The sequence below is a fragment of the Lygodium microphyllum genome, chromosome 11 (assembly GCF_053477565.2).
Source record: "Lygodium microphyllum isolate KBCC chromosome 11, Lygodium_microphyllum_v1.1.10, whole genome shotgun sequence".
In the NCBI taxonomy this organism is placed as follows: domain Eukaryota; kingdom Viridiplantae; phylum Streptophyta; class Polypodiopsida; order Schizaeales; family Lygodiaceae; genus Lygodium; species Lygodium microphyllum.
In genome coordinates, this window is record NC_141145.1 from 39119871 (window position 1) to 39143882 (window position 24012).

Below are 24012 nucleotides of genomic sequence, written 5' to 3' on the forward strand. Positions count from 1 at the left end.
ACCTGGACATCGCCGTCGACAGACGGCCCTGAAACCCCCTCCCCCCTCCCCCCCCCCCCCCCCACGTGGCGTAGAAGCCTTAAGGGGCCTCTTAAGCCCCCTTTCCCCCTTAAGCCCTTCCTAGGCTTTGGGAACCAAACCCCCCCCCCCCCCCCCCCCCCCCCCTCGTGTTTTATTTCCCTAAGCCCTTTTTCACCCCCTTATAACTCTTTTAACCCTTTTCACCCCCCTCATAACTCTTTTTTTTTCCACAACTCCCTAAGCTTTCTTCTTAATCCCCTGTATCCCCATTATTATTTTTTCCCCCCTGAACTTCAAAAATCCAAATCATCATCATGGCCTCGGATGATATCTCGTAAGGGAAAAGTAGCCGTGAGATAAAAGATAGGGAGGGAAAGTAGAGGGAGTGAAAAGAGGGAGTGAAGGAGGAAGAGTGGGAAAAGATAAAAGATAGGAAGGGAAAGTAGAGGGAGTGAAAAGAAGGAGTGAAGGAGGAAGAGTGGGAAAAAGATAAAAGAAAGGGAAGGAAGGAGAATAAGTGCTTTCTATTCCTTCTACCCCAAGTCAAAGTCCTCCAAGGGTTCTTGTGGTTGCAAAACCACACTCACCCATAAACTTTTTTTCCAAAGAGACTGTGGAATTCTAGAAGAAAGTGAAAAAGGCTATCTCACATTCGAACTACGATGCTGCCTAAGAAAGTCCAAGGTGTAGCTGCGGGAGGGTCATCTCCCGGTATCCATGTGGATATCTCACCCCAAAACCAGGTTTTTCTTCTTGGCATTAATTCGGTTTTAAGTCGATCATGCAAAGAGAAATTGTTAAGGATAGAATATATTTGTTCGAGTTATTTGTAACGAAGGAGTTTAGCTTATGAATGATAATGTATAGAACTTAGTTTTCTTCAAATTGCATCAAGCATTATAAATTACGAGCAAGATTATCCATTTACTATAGTAGTATATTTTAGTTAAATCCTAAGGTGTAGAAATTATATCTTGCACCATTAGTCTTATTCATTTCGCAACGAATCATTGTAAATGGTTAAATTCATGAAAGGTTTCTGTCGATGCTCAAATTACTAGGAAGTTATATTTGCTAATTGCACATCTTAGCAAGGCAAATGTTGTTATTTGGCATGAGTTTATCTGTAAGGAAAACGGAAGTTAAAATTAAACTGTATTGACTGGAAAGTAAATTGTCACAAGGATAGCAAAACCGTGACAAGACGATTAATATTACCTTCCAAAAGATAACTAAACCAATCTAAACATAGAAACATTCATACCCTAAGCACTTGACTACTTTCCTTACTGTAGGGACAATAAATTCGTAAAGATAAGGAACTAGGGTTTGTCCCTAAGGTTCTTAAAAAAAAGAAACCCTAGGCCTGACATACGCCAGTTTAAAGGATCTAAACAGATTACTCCATCGCAGGACTTGTGCAACAAGTACGAAATCATTTAGTCTTGTGATTGATTCACAAGGAGAAAGGGTAAAAACCCTTATCAAGGATGGCAGATCCCTACTGAGAGCGAAATTTTGGTGTCAAGAAGTGCTGAAAAATAGCTAAAAATTATGAATATCAAGGGAAAAATACTCAACGTCAAAGGCGGCGGCTCGATCTAGGACGATTTTAAGCGCCAAAGTGCTTTAAAGGCGCCTGAACGGCACTTGTTGATTTTTCATAATTTTTCAGACAGTCGTGCAGGTTGATCGAGTTACTAGCCAATGCGGGATGCTGAGCCGAATGCCCAGGATTTTTCAGAGCTCAATTCCGAGTCCGGACGGGGAAATGGCCAAGAATTGGTCAAGATTTGAAGAGGTGGACATGAGTTGGGCCAAGTGGTAAGTGATCCTTGGGGTCTTGGAAGCATTTTATGCCAAACAAAATCGTGGCATGAAAGATGAGTGAAAAAATGCAGAGAAAACGTGGAGAAAGATGTTGCCCGAAAAATGCGCCATGAATGGATGAGAGGCATCATAGCTGTTGTAAACAACCCCCCAATTGATCATGGGGCTTGATCCCCTCTGTCTGTGGACTCTATCGCCGTGCTTCGCTCCTCCAATGGTGGTCTCTATGAAGAATTCTGATTTTAGTCTTTCTCTCTCCTCCCTCTCTCTCCCCTAAAGGCAGATTCATGTGGTGAAGAGGAAGAAGAAGAATTGATGATGCATGCTTGTCCAATGAAGACCGGATTGCTCCATGGTGTAAGAAGATTGAAGATTGTTGAATGTGGACTATCATGAGCAGTAATGGTGGCTGGAAATCAGTCCCAAAATATGGCAAATAAAAACCCGCAACCCGCAAAAGAACGGTAATCTCATTTTTATGAAGGAAAATGGTGTTTTTATGCAATTTGCTTGATGCATTCTTGTTCCCATGAGATGATAATGCATTATAATGTTGTCTTCAATGTCTTTTAACTGTTTATAATCAGAAAATTAGAAAATCATAAGTGTTGTGGATGAAATTAGTAGTGAAAAACCTGTAAATATGCAAAATATGGAAAATTTGGGTGTTTTTGAGATATCAATGAAAAATATCATAAGACACACCAACTAAACTTGTCTTTTTGCTGTAAATGAACATAAGGGCCATAGCCCATAACCCATTTTGAATTTTTAGTCTTTAAATATTGGAAAAAATACAAGAAAATTAGGAAAAATAAGGAAAAAATAGGAGAAAAATAGATTTTGAGTGCTGAAAATTAAGGAAAAATAAGATTCATGTTTGTGGATGTATGGGGGGTCTGAAGTATGAGGTTTAGCCTCAGTTCAGCCCTACCTTTATGTTATAGTGAGTTTTTATGGCTTTTTATGCAATAAAAATATGGAAAATGAACTCTAAACCTATGCCCCATGCACAACCTAAACGGGTGAGGGGTTGGAGTGTATGAAAAGCGTGTAAACGTTGAATGAAATGATGAAAAGCTTGCTGGTTTTTATGCATACCATATATATTGGACGATGTTTAAAGATTAAGAACCTAGTAGCACAAGGGTTTCTCGGTGCTAGGTTCGTGCAACGCCGCATAAGAACGGTAGTTGAAAACCATTAAAAGGATGTTTTCCACAGGTGCACAATATTGATTTTATAATTGTTTGAGCACTTGGCATCCACAATATGCATAAATCATGAAAATATTTTTAAGGTATCTTGCCAAGAACCACACGAGGATTTCTGATACCTTAAAAATATTTTTAAAAATACTGCAATGACCAAAGACTACAATGGAGGAGCTACCCAGTGGTAGTGGGGTTAGTTTGATTGAGGCTGTACGCGTTAATGATGCTGAAACCTCTAATCTGCGAGCTGTTCTTACAAGAGGTCAAAAGGGTAGAGAAGCCGACAAGGATAAGCCTCTCGACGGAAACCCTAAACAAGGCGACAAAGGAACGCAAGTTTTGGATCCTGCCATGGAAGGGGGACCTTTGAAGCCCATGGAGAGTAAAGCCGATAAGGAACCACCAAAGAAGAAGGTGAAAGTTAAAAAATAGGCAACAAAGCCGGTTCAGCGACCTAAAGAGCGGATGGTTTGGCGTGAAAAGCGAACTCTATTGAACTATCATGAATTCGATTTGGCGAGCTCTCTTTGCGAAGTCAAGCCGGATGTGAATCTTTTACAGCTTATTAAGCTTTCCCCAGGAGTACGCAAGGAATTTAGAAAGATCCTGCGTACCGGGTATATCGTAGAACCTTTGGGTATTGCGCGAGTTGGTGATGACTGGTTTGAGCATGCTGAGAAGCATTGCCCAAGGGTTGCAGCCTATGTCGATGGGTTATTAGTAGATTATGCCATTGTCGATACGGGATCATCTGTTAACATTATGAGTTCTGAACTGATGGAAAGGTTAGGTCTTGCGATCCAGAAAGATACCTCCGCAATTCTCAGAATGGCAGATGATAGTTTGAGGCAGTCGGAAGGCTGCATTACTAAGGTCCATGTCACTGTTGCAAATGTAGAATGCCTATTGGACTTTAGGGTGATTCGTTTTGCAGGCCGTCCAAGTTACCAAGTATTACTCGGACGACCTTGGATCTTGCAAGCGGACTACCAAGTAGATATACCCGCCGGTCGACTAATATTCGGCAGAGGTGCCCAGCGTGTGGTGGTTGATGCTTATCTTGAGTCCCCGCAGAGTGAGAGAGCTCCTCTATCTTCTACAGAATTGGAGACATTAGAAGATTTATCCGCCAGTGAGACATCATCGAGTGATGAGTCCAAAGAGGGATCTACCACGGAAGACATCTATCAGATCACTTTGAACGAGCCGATAGAGGGCCAAGATCGTATAAGAGATGCAGATGTTATCGAGCTAGACCTTGGTACACCTGATAATTCGCGGCCAATCAAATTAGGTTCTATGCTCAGCACGGTAGAAAGGGAGGACTATGTGGCCTTGATTCAGGAATTCCGTGATATCTTTGCCTGGAGTTATGATGAGCTGCGAGGCATTCCTCCTAGTCTTGCTGTTCATACAATTCTGTTGAAAGAGGGCAGTCGTCCTGTACGACAGAAAGTAAGGCATATGCCTTTCGAACTGAGGGACGGGCTGTTTGAAGAGTTACGGAATGGTGTTCGCCGGTTGTGATCAGAAAGAAGAAAAATAATCAAATTCAATTATGTGTAGACTTTAGAGAGCTGAATAAGCAGACAGTTAAGGACTACTACCCGTTGCCATTTATTGACCAGATTTTGGATCAATTAGCGGGTAGGGAGATATATTCATTTATGGATTGCTTTACAGGATACAACCAGATGGCAATTGCAGAAGAGGACAAGTTGAAAACAACTTTTATTACTGTCTTTGGTACTTTTGCGTACCATGTGATGGCCTTTGGTTTATGCAATGCGCCTGGTTCGTGGCAACGAACAGCTGATAAGACATTCGGTGACATATCCCCTAAAGAGTTGAAGGTGTCTATTGATGACTTAGGGGCTGCCACCGTGAGAGAAAGGCAATTGATCATTTTAAGAAAATGCTTTGAGCACTGCAGACAATTTTGTATCGCTCTAAACCCACGGAAGTGTGTTTTCGGTGTACCCTATGGGCTCTTGTTGGGTCATGTGGTTAGTTCGGTAGGTATTGCGACAGATCTCGAGAAGGCCAAAGTCATAGTTGCCATGGGTCCACCATGCACTTCGAAAGAAGTTCATAGCTTCCTGTCTTCGGTTGGTTATTACCGCAGATTCATAAACGCCTTGGCAGAAAGAACGTTGCCGTTTACATATTTATTGTCCTTTAGCTGTTTGTTTGTATGGGTGACCCTTGTAAGGTAGCATTTGAGGATGTGAAACAAGAGCTAGCAAGAGCTCCCGTTTTAAAAGCACCTAAAAGAGGTGAGGTGTTATATATATTTTCAGCAGCAGCCACCGTGCATAGTATCAACTGCTGTTTAGCCCAAATTTGGGAAGAGAAGTGGTATCATCCGATAGCCTTTGCTAGTCGAAAATTGGGCATTTCAGAGATCAATTATATCTACATGGAGAAGTTGTGTCTAGCGATGGTCTTTGGGACCAAGAAATTCAAGCATTATATTCTCTATGAGAAAGTCGTGCTTTATACGAAGGCGGAGGGACTTCGACTATTGATGAATAAGCTACAGCCGCCTGATCGTCTAGCGAAGTGGTTAATCACTTTGCAGGAGTTTGATTATGAAATCCGTAGTAAGCCACCAAGGTTGCAAGGCATCGTGGAATGTCTTGTGGACTTTGGGGAGCCGCAAGAATCTGTGGTTGAAGGTAGTGACATGGAGTTGTTATTTAAAATAGATACGGCGTCTATTCCCTCCTGGTATGCTGCAATAACGCATTATTTATCGACGAGAGAGGCTGGATCCGAATTATCTAAAGCTGAGAGAAGGAAAATTAGGCAGCAAGCATTAAAGTTTGCCTTGATCGCAGGTACATTATATCAGCAAGGGGTTGATGACATCTATAGCCGATGTGTGATGCCTGACGAGATGCCATTCATTTTGGAAGAGTGCCATGATTCTGCTTGCGGCGGCCATTTTGCTGGACAGCTTATAGCACAAAAGGCTTTAAGAGCAGGTTATTGGTGGCCTGCCATCTTCGAGGATGCGTTTGCGTATGTTAAGAGATGCGATATTTGTCAACGACATGATAGTCGAGAGAATAGGAAACGACCACTCACCCCTATTATGGCGATACTTCCATTTGAGAAGTGGGAAATAGACTTTGTGGGTCCTATTACTCCGTCGTCGACTGCGCAAAAGAGGTATATCATTGTAGCAACTGACTACTTCACAAAGTGGTCAGAAGCACATGCAACAAGGAAAGATGATGCTAAAGAAACTGCTAGTTTCCTTCTAGAGCAGATAATATGCCGTTTTGGTCCGCCGAAAGAATTAGTGTCGGACCGCGGAACCCATTTGGTGGAGCAAAGGATATAAGGTGATTGAGCAAGAGGATGGAACCTTTGTGTGGGAGATTAAAGTCTTCTTGCATCACTGTTTATGACTGTTGACGAGTATCCATGTTGAGTTCAATGAAGAAGGTGGGATGGAGCCATCAGTTCATCCTCTCAACATGCTAAACTTTGATTATCATAACTACGAATAGAGGAGTTCGCGATGGCCCGCTGTGTAAACCCATTATAGATGTATACATTATATTTTGATGGAGCGTCCAGGGGCCCTAATAGAAAAGGAAGTGTGGGAGTAGTAATCCGAGACCCCCGACGAAGAGTTACGATGAAGTTAGCTGCTTATCTCGGGGTAGGATTCACTAACAATATGGCGGAGTATAAAGCCTTGATTATGGGACTGCATATTGCCAAGCAAGGTGGTATTCGTCGATTGTTAGTAAAAGGGGATTCCCAGTTGATCCTAAATCAGCTAGATGGGACATACACAGTGCGGAATCCCATTCTTTGTATGTATCATTGGACTGCGATGACCCTACTTGAGGAGTTTGAGAGAGTGTCTTTTCAGCTGATTCCACGTTACTGGAATCAGTTTGCGGATTCATTAGAAAATCTTGCTTATGAGGAAGACCTCTTCTTTAATTGTGGTCCTAGTTTGGATATTGTGATCAATGATGAAACAGGACCCGGCCGCTTGTGGGGGATGTTATCAGAACATGCAATATATGGCAGACGATGGTTGATATGGGTGATGCAGAGAGTCACCGAGACCAATCTACCGTTACTATCTGGGACCCATAGGTTGATTAGACATCATATTATGCATAGGCCTCTTGCTATCTATGCAGGAGGGATGGGTCATAACCTCATGCATTTAGTTTAGGGCTACGAGCCTATTTTTTCTCCTTGGAAAGGAGCTTATGATTATATATTTGTGCTATTCCAAGGAAGGATGTGTAGGTGTTACTATGTTTTATTTCATTAGGCCAAGAGGGCCAGTTGTCTGTTTAGTGCGGGTGCAGTTAACGGTATCTTGTTTGAGTTCTGTGCTAGACAGGTTTGAAGGCAAGCTTGGAGGGAGCATTTGTCGCGGCATCGACGCTTCTCGTGGCCCTACCCAGGTGATATCTATCCTTTATGAGTACTGTGGTTTTAATGCTATATGTGTTTATGTGCTCATTAAGGGGGGTTTTTCGTTTCTTGTTGGGGACCGGCGTCCAAGGCATGAAGTCCCGAGGTTTCGGTTTAGTATGTTTGAGGGAGGTCGGAGTAGTCATTGCCTCTTGTAAAGACATTGTCAGGCATCGAAAGACCCGTTTTAGAAGGAAGTCTTAGTGGCCCTATTCTGCTAGCCTGCTAGGCAACCGTTCTAGGAGTTCTTGCTAGTAGTGAGACAGTTAGAGAAGCCTGCCCTAGAAGATTATAATGATGATGCCAAGAAACCCTGAACATCCTAAAAGATGAATATAAATACGAAGGTGTGTAAAAAGGGGTTCTAACCCCTATCAAAGAAAAGAAAAGGAATGAAAATGTATAAGCAGTTGATCATTGCCTTACGAAGGCCTGGTAGGTTCCTGGGGACGAGTCAGACCCACGGCCGATGCCTTGTCTCCCTAGGGGTGGCATCATGCTGGAAAAAAAATAAGGAAGGTTGGAGCGAAAATAAAAGTGAGCGTTAGAAAAGGATTAAGTGTCGCCTTGCGAGGGCTTGGTAGGTTCTTGGGTACCGAGACAGGTCTTGAGGCCGATGCCCTGTTCTCCTTGGGCCACTATGCTCAGCTCCCTCCTTTTTACATGCCCGAGTATGTCACTCAAATCAAGCCCTCAAGGAAAATGTGGTGTAAGAAAATATTCTTTGATCAGGCTATAGGAGTCCTCACCTAGTAGGAGCTCCTAGTAATGTTGTCTTTCGATGGTGGGTAGTTCAGACCACCACTTCGGGCAACCTCTTTGACAATTCTTTTTAGTTTGGTTGTGTTGGAGCAATTGGTTAGTGACTCACTTCAGATCTTCTATTAGATGACGCTAGGCCTACTCCTTGTGGATGTCATGCCTTGGTTCTGTCAGGGGGTAGGGTGAGCATTGTGCTGAATTTTATTATATATTTGTTTTGTATCAACTTGATGCTTCTTTGGTTGTTTATGTGCAGATATGTTCGAAATTTTGGTGTCGAGAAGTGTTTAAAAATAGCTAAAAATTATGAATATCAAGGGAAAAATACTCAACGTCAAAGGCGGCGGCTCGATCTAGGACGATTTTAAGCGCCAAAGTGCTTTAAAGGAGCCCGAGCGGCACTTATTGATTTTTCATAATTTTTCAGACAGTCCTGCGGGTTGATGCAAGTTACTGGCCAATGCGGGATGCCGAGCCGGATGCCCAAGATTTTTCAGAGCTCAATTCCGAGTCCGGACGGGGAAATGGCCAAGAATTGGTCAAGATTTGAAGAGGTGGACATGAGTTGGGCCAAGTGGTAAGTGACCCTTGGGGTCTTGGAAGCATTTTATGCCAAACAAAATCGTGGCATGAAAGATGAGTGAAAAAACGTGGAGAAAACGTGGAGGAAGATGATGCCCGAAAAATGCGCCATGAATGGATGAGAGGCATCATGGCTGCTGCAAGCAACCCCCCCAATTGATCATGGGGCTTGAATCCCCTCTGTCTGTGGACTCTATCGCCGTGCTTCGCTCTTCCAATGGCGGTCTCTATGAAGAATTCTAATTTCAGTCTTTCTCTCTCCTCCCTCTCTCTCCCCTAAAGGCAGATTCATGTGGTGAAGAGGAAGAAGAAGAATTGATGATGCATGCTTGTCCAATGAAGACCGGATTGCTCCATGGTGTAAGAAGATTGAAGATTGTTGAATGTGGATTGTCATGAGCAGTAATGGTGGCTGGAAATCAGTCCCGAAATATGGCAAATAAAAACCCGCAACCCGCAAAAGAACGGTAATCTCATTTTTATGAAGTAAAATGGTGTTTTTATGCAATTTGCTTGATGCATTCTTGTTCCCATGAGATGATAATGCATTATAATGTTGTCTTCAATGTCTTTCAACTGTTTATAATCAGAAAATCAGAAAATCATAAGTGTTGTGGATGAAATTAGTAGTGAAAAACCTGTAAATATGCAAAATATGGAAAAATTGGGCGTTTTTGAGATATCAATGAAAAATATCATAAGACACACCAACTAAACTTATCTTTTTGCTGAAAATAAACCTAAGGGCCATAGCCCATAACCGATTTTGAATTTTTAGTCATTAAATATTATAAAAAAATACAAGAAAATTAGGAAAAATAAGAAAAAAATAGGGGGAAAATGGATTTTGAGTGTTGAAAATTAAGGAAAAATAAGATTCATGTTTGTGGATGTATGGGGGGTCTGAAGTATGAGGTTTAGCCTCAGTTCAGCCCTACCTTTATGTTATAGTGAGTTTTTATGGCTTTTTATGCAATAAAAATATGGAAAATGAACTCTAAACCTATGCCCCATGCACAACCTAAACGGGTGAGGGGTTAGAGTGTATGAAAAGCGTGTAAACATTGAATGAAATGATGAAAAGCTTGCTCGTTTTTATGCATACCATATAGATTGGACGATGTTTAAAGATTAAGAACCTAGTAGCATAAGGGTTTCTCGTGCTAGGTTCGTGCAATGCCGCATAAGAACGGTAGTTAAAAACCATTAAAAGGATGTTTCCAACAGGGGCACAATATTGATTTTATAATTGTTTGAGCAATTGGCATCCACAATATGCATAAATCATGGAAATATTTTTAAGGTATCAGAAATCTTGGATGCATAGCAATTGCTTTCATTAGGACCTTGACCCACGTTGAGTGAGAGAAAGGACACCCTAAGCCATAGGCTAGTCAGGGGGTCTAGGGGAAAGAGAAGTAAGGACAATGGTACATTCGTGTATATGATTAAATGGTACCTTGAGTGGATTTTGTGCGAAATGTTTATATGTTGAGCGACGCACCGAGGGGGCAATCCCCAAGGTGTAGGAGTGTCGCAGAGGGGTGGCGGCACTCAGCCGTTGGAGGACCCCCTATGTTTGTGCTTCGTGCCATTAGGGAATGTATAAGGGACTCCCTCTGAGGAGTAGTGGGTGAGGGAAGAGTGGACTACAAATGACGTAATACAAACGCAAGATGTCTAGGAAGGCAATATATGTGTCATCAACGCTCCTGGCCACGAGGCCGTGGGGTTGTTGGGCGTGTGAGATAGAGGTCCAGCTAGTGCACGAGCCAATGTCGGCCCATTCTAGGTTCCATCACCTACGCAAGTTATCTTGTAAAAAGACGTATTTTTGGATATCCTTCTAAATAAGGAAAGTTGTAAACCGGAAATTAGCATATCTAAGGAACTTTAGGGTTAACCAAGTTGGGTTAATAAGGTACACCTACACCGGAATGTAAAGGATCTTGCCAATTTACAAGACACCTTGGGAACGAGTGCTGATACACTCAAAAGGAAAGAACACTTCCTTAGCAGTTTGCCAAGCAACACGGTTGATTAATGGAAATGTTTATGCTTGCTAGAGATTTTAGGGCTCTGTTTGAATTATGAATTACAAATTAAATGAGTACCTATACTTCAGGTTAAAGGCCTGAAGGAAGAGGCAGTTTCAATTACCCCCGACTACCTGCCTAACCCTAACCAAGGGGGTTGTTCACCGTGCTGAGAATGTGGACCGAACCCGCCGCGAGAGGTCTCTCCGTTGAGCTCTACTTAGAGTAGGAGGACGCTTGGGTGCCAGGGGGGCTCTGGCCCTAAATCCCTCGCCTTCCGGGTCCTGTACAAGAGGCTAACGTGACTCGCGATTGGATCTCGAGGCCTGCATACTAGTTTACGGGCAGAAGCTTGGAATAGTGATCCCTGAGGATCACTGGACAGCCTTCGGGCGGATTATGGACAAGCCTACAGGCGGAACTCTTTGTATTTCAAAGATAAAATGATGAAATGTAAAAAAAAGAACTTGCTTGGTATTGTTTTTCTATGTCACGTGATAAGATTACGTGAAGGAACCAGTGCCTAACAGGATTAATTAAAGAAGCTCATTGTTATATGGCAAATTAATGTGTTAGATAATTACATAACTAAAACAAACCGAGGAAAGTGCGGAGGATGGACCATGGGTCCGTCCTACGGTTGGGTGGTCCCGGTTAGCCGGGAACTTTTCTCAAAAATCCCAAAGAACAGCGGGATGATCATCAAAATGAATAACAAGAGCGATGACCTAGAGTTACGTCTTACCCGATTTATGCTGTTTTAGGGGAACGAAATGGGACTATGCCTTCTGGCAGAGAGGTTGAGCCTTGCATCCCTCTCGTTTCCCATTCTCCTTGAACCAAGTGCAGCGTGAATCCGCTTCGGACCTGGCGTTTCTGCGTAAAGTAGTTCGCTCAGGTCTGACGCTAGTTGCTGTTAGCTAATAACCAAACAGGAAAACCCTAATTCCAGTCGATCCTAAGTGGGAACAGCCAGGATACTTTCGCTACATGGCAGATGCGGAAAGACCTAGATCGCAAAACCCGTAACATTCCATGGGAGTGCCAGGCGGAGTTTTCTAGACATCCTTTCCGATGGACTACTAAGACGTGTCCTCGATGATACTAGTGGACACGTTACAGTTGGTATCAGAGCCGACCAACAACGGAATTTTTTTTATGAGATCTCAATAAAAGGAAGTAAAGAAATTGTTGCTGTCCAAACATTTTCTCATCTTCAATGCTGTCTTGCAGAATTATGAAGCGTGGAACAAGTTTTTGGTATTTCGGGTCATGTTTATGACTGAAATGCATTCTCCCCTTTATAGACAAAGAATTGGGATGATGAACATCCTGGAGAAGATTTATAATCCATCACCTTTATACATAGAACGAAGATGGACAGGGTCTTCACGAATCTACTATATAGCCGCCCACCGGTTTGCTTATCTACAGACCAACCTAAAGAGGATCAAGTGGTTGGAAGACTTGAAAGTCGTGAAGCTGTTCATTTTTGTGGAAGCTCACGTAAATTCGATTTTACATATTCAAGGTCGGAGGGTTGAAATGAACTCATATGTATATGAGGAAGTAACCCGTGTAATCCCAGCCGACAGGATTAAAGTGTTGGGCCGCCATGAGAAGTATGGATTCCAACGGAAAGGGTATCCTAAACTTCCAATGAATTATTGATTCCTAAAGATCCATGACCCAAAACCCTACTATTACACAGTTCCTGTAGACAAATGCAATACAACGTTGTTCTCCCCAAACTGAATGTAATGATTGGCTTATCGTCACACGAAACGTTGTATAAGGCTATGCCCATGTAAATACAAATAAAGACTTCTTTTTATCAATATCTGGCTGTGCATAAGAGTTGTTAAAAAGTTAAGTAGCTTCATTATTTACGAGATAGCTGAACTAAAAATGAAAGATAAGCTATCATCGATTATCATATAATAACGTTAAGAAAACTTTATCCAGGCACAACCCCAGGCATAGGTTCCAAATTCACCTCCTACATCAAGTACTACTGTGACCCAGGAGAAGAAGTTCCTCCTCAAGCAGATAAAGCCACCCGAGTTTGACAGGAGAGACAGATTCGTCCAGGTTGATGCTGAAATTTGGATTGAATCCATGGAGGATTACTTTGAAGCAGCTAGTATTGCACCTACCAATCAGGCCATGCTCACCAAGTTAAAGCTCACCGACGAAGCCAGACTTTGGTGGAAGCAATGGTGCACGGATCAAGGGATTTCAGAGAGGTCCGTTACCTAGGAAAAGTTGAAGAAAGCCGTGCAGGGAAGATATTTACCACCTGCATATCGTACGCAGAAAATGAATGAGTTCTACGAGCTAAAACAGCTAGGACTCACTCTTGACGCGTACTACTCTAAATTCGTCTCACTTTTAAAGTATGCGCTACAGATGGACATGACGTAGCAGGTGTCCAAATTTTGTGCGGGCTTAAATCCACTCGTAAATACCTGTCTCGAATCTGTGCGTCCATCAGACCTTCAGGATGCACTCATTTGAGCGGCGCCTATAATTCAGGAGGTGCAAGCTAGACCAAGGGGTAACAAAACTTGGTCCTATAGTGACCCGAATAGAGGAGCATTCAGACCTCAAATAAAGAGAGTTCAAGGTCACAATCAGGGACAAAGGAAGAAAGCAAGGACAAATAACGTCAACAACTTTTTTCCTACTCAAAGTAACGGCCGAAACCTCCGTTGTTTTCACTGCAACGAACTCGGTCACTTCAAGAGGCAATGTCCCAAGCTCAGCAGAGGACATTGTCAAACGCCTTTCCAAGGTGCAGGCCGCGGTCAAGGAGCCGTTACCCGTGGAAGAGGAAGAACCGCTTGCATTGCCAATAGGCAAAGATGCAAAGAAGAGAGGAGGAAGATTCGACTATGGAAGCTGAATTCGAAAAAGTGACAGTCCATGCCGCTTTACACAAGAAAGGGCCGAATCGCCAGTTTTCGGTAATTCAGACACCGTCGGACTATCAAGGTAAAGGTTTCAAAACCTTGATTGATTGTGGCAGTACACATTCCTTTATCTCATCAGCATGTGCAAAAAGTTTAGGAATAACCACAGTAGAAGCACCTACCCTGCTTGTGGAATTGGCAAACGGTTGTGAGGTAACTTGTACCAGGCAAAATGCTAAGGTGGAATTCTTTCTGGGAGGAAAGAAGACTTCAGTCAAATTCAGAGTCATGAATTTAGGTATCCATGAGTGTCTACTCGGGATGGATTGGCTTAAGCCCAATGACGCCCACATCCACTGTGGAAAGGGTCAAGTTTCCTTTCGAAACTCTGAAAGGGAACTTGTCACAACTCAAGGTGAGGCAGGAGTGCCAAGAATCCAATTAGCCAAAGTATCTCGGATCATAAAAGGAGTCAGAAAAGGATTACCCGTTTACCTGATCAAACTCAACAAGTTAGATCAAAAGCAAGAGTCTCATGAAGGACCTTCTTGGCTAAAGGAATACGCTGCCGTATTCCCTGAGGAATTGACTGAACTTCCGCCTCAAAGAGAAGTAGATCATGAGATTAGGCTAGTACCTGGAGCTGCACCAATTGCAAAGAGACCTTATAGAATGTCCATACCGGAAGCAATTGAGTTGAAGGAACAACTCAAGCAACTGTTAGATCAGGGTTACATTCGGCCTAGCAACTCACCGTGGGGAGCTCCAGTACTATTCCAGAAAAAGAAAGATGGGACACTTTGACTATGTATTGATTACCGAGGGTTGAATCAATCAACAGTCAAGAACAAGTATCCTATTCCTAAAATAGATGAGCTTCTCGATCGTCTTCAAGGTGCAAATATCTTCTCCAAGATTGATCTCAGGTCGGGTTACTATCAGATAAGGATCAAGGAAGAAGATATTCCAAAGACGGTCTTCAATACAAGATATGGGCACTTCGAGTTCCTGGTTATGTCATTCGGACTTACAAATGCACCTGCCACCTTCAATAGATTAATGCAAGGTATCTTTAGACCATATCTTGATGATTTCATGCTTGTCTTCTTCGATGACACTTTAGTCTATTCTAAACATGAAGAAGATCATGAACCTCAACTTTGGATTGTCCTTGAGACAATGAGGTCTCATAAGCTGTATGCAAAAATGAAGAAGTGTGCATTCTTGAAGTGTCAGATTGAATATCTGGGATTCATAGTATCATCATAAGGAATATCAGTAGACCCAGCCAAGGTCAGAGATGTGCTTGAATGGCCAATACCAGTATCCGTCAAAGAGATACGTAGCTTTCTTGGATTGACAGGATGGTATAGGGTCTTCATAAAAAATCTATGCTTTGATTGCAGCACCTCTTACAGACTTACTAAAGAAGCAGACTTCCATTACATGGTCAACTTCCGAACAAAATAGCTTCGACAAATTAAAGCAAAGTTTGGTATCAGCACCTATTCTAAAACTTCCTGACCTCAATAAGGAGTTTGAGGTAGTAACTGATGCTAGCATTCTTGCCTTGGGGTGTGTACTTATGCAGGAAGGTCATCCAGTAGCATACTCTTCAAGGAAGTTGAAGAGCCATGAAAAGAATTATGCCACGCATGATCTGGAATTACTAGCTGTCATCCATGCTCTAAATCTTTGGAGACACTACCTGTTGGGTAACAAGTTTACTCTAGTAACAGATCATAAGAGTCTCAAATGGATTTTTACCCAGAAGGAGCTCAACATGAGACAACGTCGGTGGATTGAAGTATTGGAGGAATATGATTTTGAAATCAAGTACCGACCAGGGAAGGAGAATGTAGTTGCCGATACACTCAGTTGCAAGGCATTCCTAAATTCCCTAATCTTGCAGAATCCATCAACGGCTAGATCTCTAGCTACAAAAGTATCTATGCCAAACAACCCTATACTTGAACTAGCTAGAGAGGAAGCATGCCATGATTTGGCCTACCAAACAATGATAAAGGAAATATCTACCAAGGAGCAGAATCAGAAGTTGCAAGCTAAGTATCAGGAATTTTGCATTGATAATGGACTTGTCTACTACAGAACAAGGCTGTGTATACCAGCAAGCCAGTCACTTAAGCAGAAGAAATTATGGGAAGCTCATGATTCTCCTTTCGCAGGACATCCTGGCTATGCTAAGACTCTTAATGCAGTTAGGAAGAGCTATCATTGGGAGAGGCTTAAAGGCGGCGTTCTCAAGTATGTCACTGAGTGTTTGTCTTGCCAATGTATCAAAGCCGAACATGTCATGATGCCAGGGAAACTGCAACCGCTTGACATTCCCCAAATGAAATGGGAATTCATCAGTATATGGATTTTGTTGTGGGCCTACCCCAAGTCCAAGGAGGATACAATTCCATTATGGTTGTGGTTGACATGGTTACCAAGGTTGCACACCTGATTCCAATAAAGACAAACTATAAAGCCTCCGACATTGCAAGATTGTTTATCAAGGAGATATTCAAGCTACAAGGGTTACCTAGAAGAATCATTAGTGATCGAGATTCTCTCTTCACATCACACTTCTAGAGAGCTATCTTTGAAGCTATTGGGACTCAACTCTGTTTTAGCACCGCTTACCATCCCCAAACAGATGGCCAAACAGAGCGAGTAAATCAAATCATCGAAGATATACTTAGGGCATACTGCTGTCGAGAGCCGAAGAGGTGGATTCAATACTTGCCATTAGTTGAATTTGCCTACAATGCTTCTTACCAGCAGAGCATTCTGATGACTCCTTTCCAGGCATTGTATGGTCATGATTGTCGAAGTCCCCTAAACTTTTCTGATCCAACCCTAAGAGTTGAAGCGTCAAGACAAATGTTGGAAGACATGGATGATCAAATAAAGTCAATAAGACAAGACATACAAGAGGCCAAGGATAGACAAAAGGCATACGTAGATTTGAAACATCAAGAAAGAGTCTTCAAAGAAGGAGACATGGTCTTCATTCGTGTACGCCCTAAAAAGAGTTCTCTATCCCTAGGAGAATGCAAGAAGCTAAGTCCAAGGTATTGTGGGCCGTACAAAATCCTCAAATGCCTAGGACCCAATGCCTATAGATTGCAACTCCCTGAGAACCTAAAGGTTCACAATGTATTCCATATCAGCGTATTGAAGAAATATATACCTAATCCTAACCATGTACTTGACGATCAACAAGTTGTAATGCCTAGTCAAGGAGTCCTTGAACTAAGGCCGGATAGGATCTTAGATGTTAGGGAGAGACAGTTAAGATCTAGAACCCTGAGAGAATGCCTAGTCCAGTGGAAAGATTATCCTGAAGAGGATGCCACTTGGATAGATGAAAGCTCTCTCAACCATCAATATCCCCAGTTTATCTCGAGATGAGGACATCTCGATTCCTCCAAGGGGGAGAGAATGTAATATTCCGATTTGCTAAAAGAAACACATGCGTGAACTGCCTCAAATGAAAATGAAAATTGGATAAATGATTTTTTTTAAAATATCCCCCCGGCCGACTGACGAGCTGGAGGGGGAGGGGAATAGAAGGAGCAATTAAGCTCCTTGGTGGAGCTTGGAGTGAGGGGGAAAGCATGCGTGATGACACGCAGGGGAGGGAAGATCCCCCTCCCTTCCCCTATTTAAATCAGGGTCGACACGCTGTGAAGGGCCGCCAGAAGATCAAGAGGACGAAGCTGTCGTGAATGTGTGAGGCTGGTCATGAAGAGGGGAGAGCCAGGAAACGACCGAGGAAAGTAAAGGAGGGCTGCCAAATACCCTGTGCTGCTGCCATGATGAAAGGAGGGAGGGAGTGCCGCCATAACGTCGTGTTGTCAAAGTGAGAGAGAGAGAGGGCCTGAGGGAGGGAGAAGGCGAGGGACATAGCCGCGCGTGTGGTGAGGAGCCGCCATGATTTCTTGCCACCTGGACATCACCGTCGACAGACGGCCCTGAAACCCCCTCCCCCCCCCACGTGGCGTAGAAGCCTTAGAAGCTTCCTGGGGGAAGCGTCTAAGGGGCCTCTTAAGCCCCCTTTCCCCCTTAAGCCCTTCCTAGGCTTTGGAAACGAACCCCCCTCCCCCCTTCTCCCCCCCCCCTTCCCCCCGTGTTTTATTCCCCTAAGCCCTTTTTCACCCCCTTATAACTCTTTTAACCCTTTTCACCCCCCTCATAACTCTTTTTTTTCCCACAACTCCCTAAGCTTTCTTCTTAATCCCCCGTATCCCCATTATTATTTTTTCCCCCCTGAACTTCAAAAATCCAAATCATTATCATGGCCTCGAATGATATCCCGTAAGGGAAAAGTAGCCGTGAGATAAAAGATAGGGAGGGAAAGTAGAGGGAGTGAAAAGAGGGAGTGAAGGAGGAAGAGTGGGAAAAGATAAAAGATAGGGAGGGAAAGTAGAGGGAGTGAAAAGAAGGAGTGAAGGAGGAAGAGTGGGAAAAAGATAAAAGAAAGGGAAGGAAGGAGAATAAGTGCTTTCTATTCCTTCTACCCCAAGTCAAAGTCCTCCAAGGGTTCTTGTGGTTGCAAAACCACACTCACCCATAAACTTTTTTTCCAAAGAGACTGTGGAATTCTAGAAGAAAGTGAAAAAGGCTATCTCACATTCAAACTACGATGCCGCCTAAGAAAGTCCAAGGTGTAGCTGCGGGAGGGTCATCTCCCGGTATCCATGTGGATATCTCACCCCAAAACTAGGTTTTTCTTCTTGGCTTTAATTCGGTTTTAAGTCGATCATGCAAATATATTTGTTCGAGTTATTTGTAAAGAAGGAGTTTAGCTTATGAATGATAATGTATAGAACTTAGTTTTCTTCAAATTGCATCAAGCATTATAAATTACGAGCAAGCTTATCCATTTACTATAGTAGTATATTTTAGTTAAATCCTAAGGTGTAGAAATTATATCTTGCACCATTAGTCTTATTCCTTTCGCAACGAATCATTGTAAATGGTTAAATTCATGAAAGGTTTCTTTCGATGCTCAAATTACTAGGAAGTTATCTTTGCTAATTGCACATCTTAGCAAGGCAAATGCTGTTATTTGGCATGAGTTCATCTGTAAGGAAAACGGAAGTTAAAATTAAACTGTATTGACTGGAAAGTAAATTGTCACAAGGATAGCAAAACCGTGACAAGACGATTAATATTACCTTCCAAAAGATAACTAAACCAATCTAAACATAGAAACATTCATACCCTAAGCACTTGACTACTTTCCTTACTGTAGGGACAATAAATTCGTAAAGATAAGGAACTAGGGTTTGTCCCTAAGGTTCTTAAAAAAAAGAAACCCTAGGCATGACATACGTCAGTTTAAAGGATCTAAACAGATTACTCCATCGCAGGACTTGTGCAACAAGTACGAAATCATTTAGTCTTGTGATTGATTCACAAGGAGAAAGGGTAAAATCCCTCATCAAGGATGGCAGATCCCTACGCAAGTTATCTTGTAAAAAGACGTATTTTTGGATATCCTTCTAAATAAGGAAAGTTGTAAACCGGAAACTAGCATATCTAAGGAACTTTAGGGTTAACCAAGTTGGGTTAATAAGGTACACCCTACACCGGAATGTAAAGGATCTTGCCAATTTACAAGACACCTTGGGAACGAGTGCTGATACACTCAAAAGGAAAGAACACTTCCTTAGCAGTTTGCCAAGCAACACGGTTGATTAATGGAAATGTTTGTGCTTGCTAGAGATTTTAGGGCTCTGTTTGAATTATGAATTACAAATTAAATGAGTACCTATACTTCAGGTTAAAGGCCTGAAGGAAGAGGCAGTTTCAGTTACCCCCGACTACCTGCCTAACCCTAACCAAGGGGGTTGTTCACCGTGCCGGGAATGTGGACCGAACCCGCCGCGAGAGGTCTCTCCGTTGAGCTCTACTTGGAGTAGGAGGACGCTTGGGTGCCAGGGGGGGCTCTAGCCCTAAATCCCTCGCCTTCCGGGTCCTGCACAAGAGGCTAACGTGACTCGCGATGGGATCTCGCGGCCCGCATACTAGTTTACGGGCGGAAGCTTGGAATAGTGATCCCTGAGGATCACTCGATAGCCTTCGGGTGGATTATGGACAAGCCTACAGGCGGAACTCTTTGTATTTCAAAGATAAAATGATGAAATGTAAAAAAAAGAACTTGCTTGGTATTGTTTTTCTATGTCACGTGATAAGATTACGTGAAGGAACCAGTGCCTAACAAGATTAATTAAAGAAGCTCATTGTTATATGTCAAATTAATGTGTTAGATAATTACATAACTAAAACAAACCAAGGAAAGTGCGGAGGATGGACCATCGGTCCGTCCTACGGTTGGGTGGTCCCGGTTAGCCGGGAACTTTTCTAAAAAATCCCAAAGAACAGCGGGATGAACATCAAAACGAATAATGAGAGCGATGACCTAGAGTTACGTCTTACCCGATTTACGCTATTTTAGGGGAACGGAATGGGACTATCCCTTCTGGCAGAGAGGTTGAGCCGTGCATCCCTCTCGTTTCCCATTCTCCTTGAACCAAGTGCAGCATGAATCTGCTTCGGACCTGGCGTTTCTGCGTAAAGTAGTTCGCTTAGGTCTGACGCTAGTTGCTCTTAGCTAATGACCAAATATGAAAACCCTAATTCCAGACGATCCTAAGTGGGAACGGCCAGGATACTTCCGCTACGTGGCAGATGCAGGAAGACCTAGATCGCAAAACCCGTAACATTCCATGGGAGTGCCGGGCGGAGTTTTCTAGACATCCTTTCCGATGGACTGCTAAGACGTGTCCTGGATGATACTAGTGGACACGTTACAGGTATGTTGACTCAGGTGCATCAAACCACATGACAGGTCATGTAGAATGGATGCAGGATGCAAGGAAAATGGAAAAACCAGGATTTGTGGAGACTGGTGATTGTACTGCACATCCTATTGTGCAGATTGGAAAATTTCCTTTGTCTATGCAGGATGGGAAAAAGAAATACCTGTTAGATGTATTTCATGTCTCGAATATCACCAAGAACCTAGTTTCTGTTGGTCAAATAGTTGAGCAGGGCTTGCATGTCAGATTTAATTCTCATGGATGCTTTGTTGAGGATATGAAAAATAAAGGTCGCTTGATAGCAAAAGGAAAGAAGAAGGGCAGAATGTTTACGTTGGATGTAGACATGCCTGAATCGAGTGCAGCAATGTTTGCACATGGGACCGGTGTAGTTGCAGATATTGATATCTGGTATAAACGCATTGGTCATGTTAATGTACAGCGACTTAAATCAATGCAAGCCCAAAATATTATTGTAGGATTGCCTAAATTCAAGGTTGCAGAAATGCATAAGGTATGTGAAGCCTGTCAGTTTGGAGAACAGGCAACGAAACCATTTCCTAGACATGTTCAAGAGAGTAAGAAGCCATTGGAATCAATCCACTCTGATGTGTGGACTACTAAAGCTGGATCTCTTGGAGGCTGTTATTATTTTGTCACTTTTATTGATGACTATAGCAGAAAAGTTTGGGTGTATTTTATGAAAAAGAAAAGTGAGGTTTTTCGGCATTTCAAAACTCTTAAAGCTATGGTTGAAAAAAAAACAGGCCTGCAAATAAAATGCCTAAGGTCAGATGGAGAGGGAGAGTACCTCTCAAATGAGTTTGCAAGGTTCTTGTTGCAAGAGCATGGCATAAAGCAACAATATTCATGTAGTCATACCCCACAACAAAATGGAATTGCAGAAAGGAAAAATAGGCATATTGGAGAGGTATCTCGTGCCATGCCCAATGAAAAAGACTTGCCAGATTTTTATTGGGCTGAGGCAGTTGCTACAGCAGTCTACATAATGAATAAGACTCCCACTACAGCAATACATGGGATGACTCCAGAGGAGAGGTATACTGGTAGGAAACCAAATATTTCTCATTTGAAAATTTTTTGTTGCATTGCCTATGTTCATGTGCCAAATGAGTTGAGATCCAAGTTGGATCCAAAAGCTGAGAAGTGCATCTTTATTGGTTACTCTTTGCAGTAGCAGGAAGGGTATAGATGCAATAACCCTTCTACTCGTAAGTTTACAGTGAGCAGAGATGTTGTTTTTGATGAGATGAGTAGCTGGTATAAACCGGTAAATGTGATTGATAATGTAGATGCACAAAATGGTAATGGTGCACAGAATTCACAGCAGCAGTTACAAGATATTAGTGGACCTGGAGCGTCCTCTCGCAGTGGTTCACATTCTTCGCCATGGATAGGCAGATTGAGATCAGGAGAATCTTCTCAAAGCAATGCAGATAGTGGTATGCAGGTTTCACAATAAGGAAAAGAGAAGGTAGATCAGCCCATGTTTGATGTGAATGCAGGTCACTCTTATGTGGATGGTGAATCCAGTGGCTCAGAACAGAGCATTGATGATGAGTTGGGTATTCCTTCTATTGTTACACCTGGAGTAAGGAAGACCAGGGATGTTTTAAGAGCACCTGGGAGTGAATCTACTTTGCGCAGGTCTACCAGAGCTAGGTATCCTGTGGATAGGTTGAAATATGATGGATTTACAGCCATTCACTATGCATATATGGTCAAAGTGATATAGGAACCAGAACCCACTTCTTTTGAGCAAGACATGGGAAAAGAAAAATGGGAGAAAGCCATGGATGAAGAAATGGATGCCTTGGAAGCAAATGCTACATGGGAATTGGTACCTTTGCCTAAAGATAAGCATGTAATTGGTTGTAAGTGGGTTTATAAGGTGAAACACAATGAAGATGGTTCTGTGAATAGATACAAGGAAAGATTAGTAGTCAAGGGGTATGCACAAACATATGGCATTGATTATGAAGAAACATTCAGTCCGGTTGCAAGGATGGCAACCATAAGAGCAGTGATTGCTATGGCTGCATCAAAGGAATGGTCTTTACATCAGATGGATGTAAAGAATGCCTTCTTGCATGGTGATTTGCAAGAAGAGGTATATATGGAGTAGCCACCAGGTTATGTACATGCCGTTCATCCTGAGTTTGTTTGCAGGTTGAAGAAAGCCTTGTATGGCTTGAAGCAAGCACCTAGAGCATGGTTTGACAAGATAGGATAGTATCTTGTCACTATTGGCTTTCAGATTTCCAAGGCAGATTTCTCACTTTATGTGAGAAAAATAGAGAAAGGTATTATGCTACTTGTCATTTATGTTGATGATTTGATTATGACAGGTGATAGTGATGAAGATATCCTTCATGTGAAAATGCTATTGAAGTAGAAGTTTGAGATGAAGGATTTAGGAGAGGTGTGTTATTTCTTGGGCATTGAGGTGATTAGATCACCAAGTGGGATACGGCTCTTGCAGAGGCAGTATGGATTGGACATGCTGTCCAAATATGGGATGACAAGTTGTAAGCCTATTTTAGTTCCTTTGGAGTAGAATGTGAAGTTGAGCACAGATGCAGGTGAGCTTCTGGAAGACCCTACTATGTATAGACGCATAGTAGGAAGTTTGATTTATATGACTATTACCAGGCCAAATTTGAGCTATGCTATTGGATTGGTAAGTCAGTTTATGTAGGCTCCAAGGAAACCGCATTTGGATGCGGCTAGATGCATACTCAGGTATGTGAAGTCCACATTGCAGTATGGACTACTTTATGAGACTAGGGTTGAGATACAGTTGCATGGATACACTGATATTGATTGGGATGATAGTATTTTTGATAGACAATCTACCAGTGAATATGTGTTCTCTTTTGGGAGTGGTGCACTCACTTGGAGCAGCGAGAAATAGTCTATAGTTGCCTTGTCAAGCACAGAGGCGGAGTACAGGGCGTAGCAATGGCTGCATGTGAGGTAGCTTGGTTGAATAAGCTACTTTATGATATGCATCAGCCTACACTTGGCAAATAACCCAGTCTATCATGCTAGAACAAAGCACATTGAGGTGCATTATCACTATGTGCGGGAGAGGGTTTTACTAGGTCTTATTTATTTAGTTTATGTCAGCACAGAGGATCAGGTAGCTGACATATTCACGAAGGCATTGGGCACAGAGAAGCTGCGCAAGTTCAGAGACCTGCTTGGTGTGCAGGAATTGGGATTGAGCTCGAGGGGGAGTGTTGAGATATCGAGCTCCACTCGTGATATGCTAGGGTGACCATTGTGCATTTATGTCACCAACTTGTAAGTTACAGATGCGGTTGGTACACCGCCTATGAATAATAGC